This window comes from Nomascus leucogenys, unplaced genomic scaffold (assembly GCF_006542625.1).
Source record: "Nomascus leucogenys isolate Asia unplaced genomic scaffold, Asia_NLE_v1 001487F_34563_qpd_obj, whole genome shotgun sequence".
NCBI classification, from domain to species: domain Eukaryota; kingdom Metazoa; phylum Chordata; class Mammalia; order Primates; family Hylobatidae; genus Nomascus; species Nomascus leucogenys.
In genome coordinates, this window is record NW_022096514.1 from 15,992 (window position 1) to 24,650 (window position 8,659).

General features: G+C 35.8%; 1 pseudogene; it reads right to left on the reverse strand.

Annotated features, from left to right (window-relative positions):
- Positions 1-5,366: 5,366 nt before the first annotated feature.
- On the reverse strand, positions 5,367-6,308 carry LOC115833969 (annotated as a pseudogene).
- Positions 6,309-8,659: the final 2,351 nt, after the last annotated feature.

Sequence of the window (8,659 nt, forward strand, 5' to 3'; positions counted from 1 at the left end):
GTACAAAAATAGACACATAGACTAATGAAACAGAATAGAGAACCCAGAAATAAGACCACACACCTGCAACTATCTGATATTTGACAAACCTGACAAAAACAAGCAATGGAAAACGAATTCTCTATTCAATAAATGGTGTTGGGATAACTGGCTAGCTATATGCAGCAGATTGAAACTGAACTCCTTCTTTATACCATATACAAAAATTAACTCAAGATGGTTAAAAGACTTAAATGTAAAACCCAAAACTATAAAATCCCTGGTAGACAACCTAGGCAATACCATTCAGGGCATAGGCACGGGAAAAGATTTCATGACAAAAATGCCAAAAGCAATTACAACAAAAGCAAAAATTGATGAATGAGATCTAATTAAACCAAAGAGCTTCTGCACAGCAAAAGAAACTATCAACAGAGTAAACACACAACCTACAGAAAAGGAGAAAATTTTTTCAAATTATGCATCTTACAAAGGTCTAATATCTGTCATTTATAAGGAACTTAAACAAATTTACAAGAAAATAACAACCCATTCAAAAGTGAGCAAAGGACATGAAGAATTTTCAAAAGAAGACATACATGCAGCCAATAATCATATTTTAAACATGCACCCTAAAAATTAAAGTATAATAACAATAAAATAAAATAAAAAAACTCAACATCACTGATTATTAGAGAAATGTAAGTAAAAACCACAATGAGATACCGTCTCACAGCAGTCAGAATGGTTGTTACTAAAGAGTCAAAAAATAACAGATGTTGTCGAGGTTGTAGAGAAAAGGGAACACTAACACACTGTTGGAGGGGGTGTAAATTAGTTCAGCCATTGTGGAAGACAGTGTGGCAATTCCTCAAAAAGACCTAAAGACAGAAATACCATTTAACCCAGCAATCCCATTACTGGGTGTATACCTAAAGCAATATAAATTATTCTATTATGAATACCTATGCGTTTATATGTTCATTGCAGCTCTATTCACAATATCAAGGACATGGAATCAACATAAATGTCTATCAATGATAGACTGGATAAAGAAAATGTAGTACATATACACCATGGAATACTATGCAGCCATAAAAAGAATGAGATCATGTCCTTTGCCAGGAAATGGATGGAGCTGGAAGTCATTATCCTTAGCTAACTAACACAGAAACAGAAGACCAAATACTGCATGTTCTCACGTATAAGTAAGAGCTAAACATTAAGTACACATGGACACAAAGAAGAACAACAGACACTGGGGCCTTTCAGAGGGAGGAGGCTAGGAGGAGGGAGAGGATCAGGAAAAATAACTAATGATTAGTAGGCTTAATACCTGGGTGATGAAGTAACCTGTGCAGCAAACCCCCATGACACAAGTTTATCTGTGTAACAAACCTGCACTTGTACCTCTGAACTTAAAAGTCAAAAAGTAAAATGAAATAGTGATCTTTAACAATCTTGTGAGATTTCTGCAACAGCTTTTTATTACATAAATATATTTGTGATGACATTATCACAAGTACTGATAATACTGATTACATTCATAATTAATGTTACATGTCAATTAGATATTAGTAAAAAATACATGTGTGATTTTTTTCACCTAGGTTCCCAGACCTCCTGGATTCTATTCCTAGACCTCTTGAGAGTATATGATATACAGATGAAGAACTCAACCTGTGCTTCACTGTTCCTCGTGCTCACATTTATGTTTTGGAAATACTTCTTGCTGTTATGTGGAGAATGAAGATGGGAAACCATGAGGAGAAAGGTAGAGAGGCCAACTCGCAGGCCGTTGCAATGGTATTGACTAAGCAGTACTCTATGTACTACCCTATAATAGTATACTGTGAGGTGGTAGTACTATGCAGTAGAGACTGCCTTGTCTAGGGAGATGGCAGCAGAGAATGAAGAGACATAAATTAAGTCAATATATATACTTAAAATAGGAGGACTATTTAGTGGATTGTATGGAGTAGCGGATGAGAAAAAAGGGGGACTCAAAATTGTGAATTTATTAATAGCTAATTATTTATTTGACTACATCCATTTTTCCTCTCATTCTACCTCCAATTTCTTCTCTTTGTACCTCTGACTCATCTTCCTTCTTTGATGAAAAGGGCTCTAGAGTGAGTCACCTAAACTGCAGTCTGAGGAAGAGTCAAGGGTACTGCAAATGTGAGAGCCATATTCAGATACTGGCATGTGTAACATGTTGGAAGAATGGCTAATCTGACATGCTGTATTTATGCAGAAATTTTAACTAGGCTCCATGAGTAAGGCTTTGAGGGCACAGTTCAGGGCTTAACTGATTCCCCCCCAAATGAATTCTACTACCAAAAATTCTCTGGTAGAGATTAGATATTTATTCTCCAGCTTTAGGGCTTTATTAGTCAGATGAAATGTCTCACTTCATGCTTTAATTTTATGGTTCTATTTTTAACAATTTCCTGAACAGTACATTCTACCATGTCTCAAAATAAACAATTTATTATATTTTTATAAATGTGGACAAAGTCTGCCTTGCTTATTAACGTGTTTTTAAAAAATTCAATAGATAACTATTAAGTCATTTACTTCTGAGTTAATATATGTAAGAAAGCTTTTCCATTACTATCTTTTGAATGGGTAAGAGATGAGGGACAAAATACTTCAGACTTTTTAACTATGTTTATTTAATTTAAAATCATTGCGAAAGAAAACAAAAAACAAAAACCAAGACATTGACCTATTGAACATAGTGCATTTATTATTTTTCCCTTTTATGCAATCTTGGCATATTCTTCAATTCAAAATAAGAAACGCCAAAAGTATAATACTTCTTTGGTAAAATAAGCAAAGGCCAACACATACAAAGGACAATGCTAACTACAGAAATGCATCAAAGACTAATAATAATTGACAAAAATCCAGTATTTTAACAATAATTAATACTAGGTGAATTGATAGATCCTATTACAGTATGAAATTCTGCCATTTAATTTCAAGTAAGAACCCTTATTTCCATTCTAGTACCTGCTATCTTATGCATGTTTAACACAACAGCAACAATAACAATAATATAGTTAGTATTTATTAAAGCATTAATGAACACCAAGCATTGTTAAATATATTACATGTATTTTTGCTTAATTTTCACATTATTAATGGTTAAATATTATTACCACATTTTGTAGGTAAAAAAAATGAGGCTTAGAAACATCGAAAAAAACTTGCTCAACGTTGCAAAACAAGAAATTTGTGACACTGGAATTGACATCTACAACGGACTGATCTAACTAATTGCTGGATACATGTCCCTCAAAGACAGAGAAACAGATGGTGTATTTTAGTGGATCTCCGGCATCCAGCGAGGGCCTGAAACAGAGAAGATGTTCAACAAATAATTATTGAACTAAAGATTGACATTTCAGGAGCAGAGATTTATATTCAAAAACAAAGATGAGAATTTTGGCAGAAAAGTCAAAATGAGGTAAAAGTACATTTCCACCTTAACCTTTTTTTTATTTGCTTAGCTGACATAAGGAAGAGTTTATAATTTGTTAAAATGAACTAGTGTTTCAAATTTAAAATGTGGTTTTCTATCTAGCTCCAACACTACATTTCTTCATAAGCTTCTGCACATTATTTAATGTTAAATATTTGGCTTGGAGGTTGTGTTGAAGCATGTTTTACAATTATCTTGGACTTTTAAGTGGCAAAACTATTAATGCCATTTCTTTCTTTGCAAGGCAAAGTCGTGTTTTTCTCATACTACTCGCTGTTCAAATCTATGATGACTGATTGCTTCCAGAACTCTTTTTATATACGTCAGTCATTTTAAGTAGAACATTTTTATCAGTATATCAAAATACCATGCAATCTAACCTAATTTTTTCACCCCAACCGTATTAGTAATGAAAAACTGGAAAACGTTCTATTTGTTTTGCTGTCATATGTCTTAACAAGCTGCAGTCTTAGAAACATCCTAAAACTAGAATATCGAATTTAACCTGCTAGTGATTTTTTTTGAAAGAAGTTATTCTTCAAAGGCACACTACTTTAATATAAGATGTATTTTGGGAAGAAGTTATAGGGAAATAGAAATGACATGTTTAGAACCCATTCTGTATACTTTCCATAAAACAGTCATGACAAATATTTAATTTACCTTTTACAATCTTTTTAGAGATGAAAAAGGGAGAGAGGTAAAGTGAATCCCCAGGGATAATACAACTAGGAAATGACAGAAGAAAGATTTAATTCCAGGGTCCATGTTTGTCTAGAGAAATGTCTTTGCCCCTTACAGTGATTCAGCCTTAAATTTGTTCTGTGAATTCTCTGGACCTTCAGTACTTCAGCTGTTAGAAAACTGGACTGGCTGGCTGATTTCCAAAGACTCTCTTGTAATAAAAAACCTATTGAACATGATCAGTAATATACCAAATTAGGGAGAATCATGCTATGTATTTCTTAAATTCTTTTTTTCCTTTCTTTCCACAGGTTACATTATGTTGAAAATTAGACGCAAAGCTTCTTCTAAGACTAATAATATGCTGCAATATTTATTTTGGGAATGAAAAACGTATGATTAATTTAATAGCTAATATTTTTCCCAAACATTGAGTCTTGGTAGTAAATAAATTCATCATACTTATAATTTTCAGCTAGATTTTGAAAGCCAGTCAAATTTGAGTAGTTTACTGTCTATGATTTAAACTTTACAAATTATTATTTATTTGCTATATTAATTATGAAGTGTGATAGTGGTATAAACACCTATTAAGAAACTGTATTGTTAAATTTCTGAATCTTTGAACTGTTCTCTTATTTTCAAAGTTGACACAGACCTCAAACAACTGAACCCCTTAAATCAAGATTGTTGAACATTACCTAAAAGAATCTCTTCACAGTATAAATTTTCCCATAAAACTATTTCCAGTGTTATACTTCTTTTGTCCTACACTGCTAACTATAGTTCTAAATTAATCTAAACACCATCAGAGTACCACAAGGCTGTACAGAATGGGAATATTCCGGATTAGAAAACAGAAGATTCATATTTTATCTCAGGCTTAAGTAGTCTTAATCCGAGGTATGTTTGTAGGATCCAGAGGTCTATGAAGTCCTGAATTTATGTTCACAATTTTGATGATATGTTCATTTTTCTATGAAAATAACCTTTACATTCCAGATTATCAAATAGACCCATAACTCTAAAGGTTTGTAAACACTGTGCTAACTTTTCGTCAAGATGTCGCACATTTCTTATCCCTGATTCTTTTCATAAATTTAAGCTAAATGATTTGAAAGGTAAATTCTAAGTTTAATTTTTTGATTGCTCTAAGAACATAAGTGTTGATATTATATCTCACAAAGGAGATCTGTATTCATTGCATGAAGTATCACGGAGCAGTTTTCCCAAGACTGAAATACTGAATATTCAGTTTCTTCTTCATTGCTGTCTTCACTTCCTGGTTTCTCAAAGTATAGATAAGTGGATTCAGAAAGGGAGTGAAGATGGTATAGAAAACAGAGAGAATTTTGTCTCCCAGGAAGTTTGGGGAAGGCCACACATAAATGAAAATACAGGGCCCAAAGAACATTAACACAACAATAAAATGGCTGTACAGATAGAAAGAGCCTTGGAGGATCCTGTGGAGGAGTAGTCCCTGACAGTAATAAGAACAATGATGTAGGAGGTGAGCAAAAGCAGAAAACCTATAAGAGCAATCACACCACTGGTTGAAATCATGAAGATCCCAAGAACATAAATATCCATACAAGCTAGCTGGATGACCAAAGGAAGATCACAGAAAAAACTGTCTACAACATTGGGACCACAGAAGGGCAAATAGAGGGTAAAAGCCAATTGGCTCATTGTATGCAGAAAGCCCACTGTCCAAGAAACTGCCACAAGCTCAACACACACTCTTTGGCTCATAATTGTTGAATAATGGAGAGGTTTACATATGGCAATATACCTGTCAAAAGACATGGAGATCAGCAGCACAATCTCAGTCCCGGTGAAGAGGTGCAAAAAAAAGATCTGAGAAATGCAGCCTTCAAAAGAGATGGTCTTACGCAGAGCAAAAAAGTCCATAATCATCTTTGGTGTGGCAAAGGAGGACAGGCACGTCAATGAGAGACAGGTTGCTGAGCAGGAAGTACATGGGAGAGTGAAGGAGTGAGGTGGATAGGACAGTGAGCAAAATCAGGCAGCTGGCCAACATGGTCATTCAATAGAAGACAGAAAACACCACAAAAAGGAGTATCTGGAGTTCAGGAGAATCATTAAGTCCAAGTAACATGAATTCAGGTACTCTGGAATAGTTGAACCCCTCCATTCATCTGCAGACTCAGCTTTATAATTGTAAAAGGAACAAAATTACAGAGTTTGAAAATGTGATATTTCTACAACCACATACTAACTTATCATTCACTAAAAGATTGATTACGTAGAATCCAACTAAAAATTCTCAGGGTAAACATCTTTGGGGGGAATCACTTAACAATTGCTATCAGATATAATCGGAAAATTTACCCTCTTGGTTTTGACCAGAATCAGTACACGTTGAGCTGTAGTCATCACATGCCCACACAATTATATACCTATCTGAATACTACTTAAAGAGTTATATAATACACATGTATTGAGGCAGATTACATTACATTTGTGTGCTCTACTGAATAAGGCATATAAATAAAACTAAAAATAAAATAAGTATTGAACTCTCAAAGGTTTCTCTTACACACAAAAATGTGAATATTTTGAATCAACTATTGTTAGACACTAGATTTAATTAAGACTTTACTATAATGATTTCAGAAGATCCATTTAATATCTTATGAGGGGGATAAATTATTTAATTTTTAATTTCTTAATTCCATAAGACAACTGATAACCAAAAGGCATAACTTTAACCTACAAGAGTTATTCTCCACTTTTGGTAATTTATTATTTCATAGAAACATGTTTTAAAAAGAGAATCTCCCTCCCTTAATTCTCTTCATTATACCCAAAGCTATATTTTAAACTAGAAAAACAAACAAAAAAGATACATTAAGAACTCAGAATTATTTTTCAAAAATAATTTTTTCATTTACATTGCTTCCCAAGTTCTAGAAATTTTATTTCCTATGGAATATCAATGTCTTTACCAAACAGTCAAAAGTGTGGTACAAAGCAAATGAAACTTAGTCCTAGCAAACGAAAGCTAATTTTGTGACCAGGTAGGGTTGACTTTGCCAGCCACCTAATGAAATTTAAGCCTTTGACTACAGAAATTTTAGCTGGGTAACTGGAAAGTTGTCTGGGTTACTGGAAAATTTGATGAGACCAAAATTAATTAAGTAAAAAAATACAGTGTTAGATCAGGCATTTGTAAGTCCATATGCATCTAAATCATCTTTTTTTAGTTAAATTGCTTTTTCCACATGTAAAACTATATGAATTCCCTTGTTATATTACACATTTGAATATTTCACTTTATACATTTGAATATTTATCTAGTTTTGATAATAATTTAATTATAATAGGTAATGCAATTTTATCTAATCCTGTATTCTAACTTATCTGTCTTTGAAAACTCAATATTTCATTCCTTCTTCAATAAAAGTTTTCAAGGTACACTAAAAAAGATTTCATTATGTCAGTGAAACATGGTGGACAAATGTCAAAAATTTTAAAATATCGATGGGTGGAGCCAAGATGGCCGAATAGGAACAGCTCCGGTCTCCAGCTCCCAGCCCCAGCGACACAGAAGACGGGTGATTTCTGCATTTCTGCTTGAGGTACCGGTTTCATCTCACTAGGGAGTGCCTAACAGTGGGTGCAGGACAGTCGGTGAAGCGCACTGTGCGCGAGCCGAAGCAGGGCGAGGCATTGCCTCACTCGGGAAGCGCAAGGGGTCAGGGAGTTCCCTTTCCTAGTCAAAGAAAGGGGAAGCAGACGGCACCTGGAATATCGGGTCAGTCCCATCCTAATACTGCGCTTTTCCAACGGGCCTGGAAAACGGCACACTAGGAGATTGTGTCCCGCACCTGGCTCGGAGGGTCCTATGCCCACGGAGTCTCGCTAATTGCTAGCACAGCAGTCTGAGATCAAGCTGCGAAGCGGCAGCGAGGCTGGGGGAGGGGCGCCCGCCATTGCCCAGGCTTGCTTAGGTAAACAAAGCAGCCAGGAAGCTCGAACTGGGTGGAGCCCACCACAGCTCAAGGAGGCCTGCCTGCCTCTGTAGGCTCCACCTCTGGGGGCAGGGCACAGACAAACAAAAACTCTGCAAGAACTTCCACAGACTTAAATGTCCCTGTCTGACTGACAGCTTTGAAGAGAGTAGTGGTTCTCCCAGCATGCAGCTGGAGATCTGAGAACGGTCAGACTGCCTCCTAAAGTGGGTCCCTCACCCCTGAGCAGCCTAACTGGGAGGCACCCCCCCAGTAGGGACAGACTGACACCTCATTCAACCCGGTACTTCTCTGAGACAAAACTTTCAGAGGAACTATCAGACAGCTGAATTTGTGGTCTCACGAAAATCTGCTGTTCTGCAGCCACCGCTGCTGACACCCAGCCAAACAGGGTCTGGAGTGCACCTCTAGTAAACTCCAACAGACCTGCAGCTGAGGGTCCTGTCTGGTAGAAGGAAAACTAACAAACAGAAAGGACATCCACACCAAAAACCCATCTGTACATCACCAC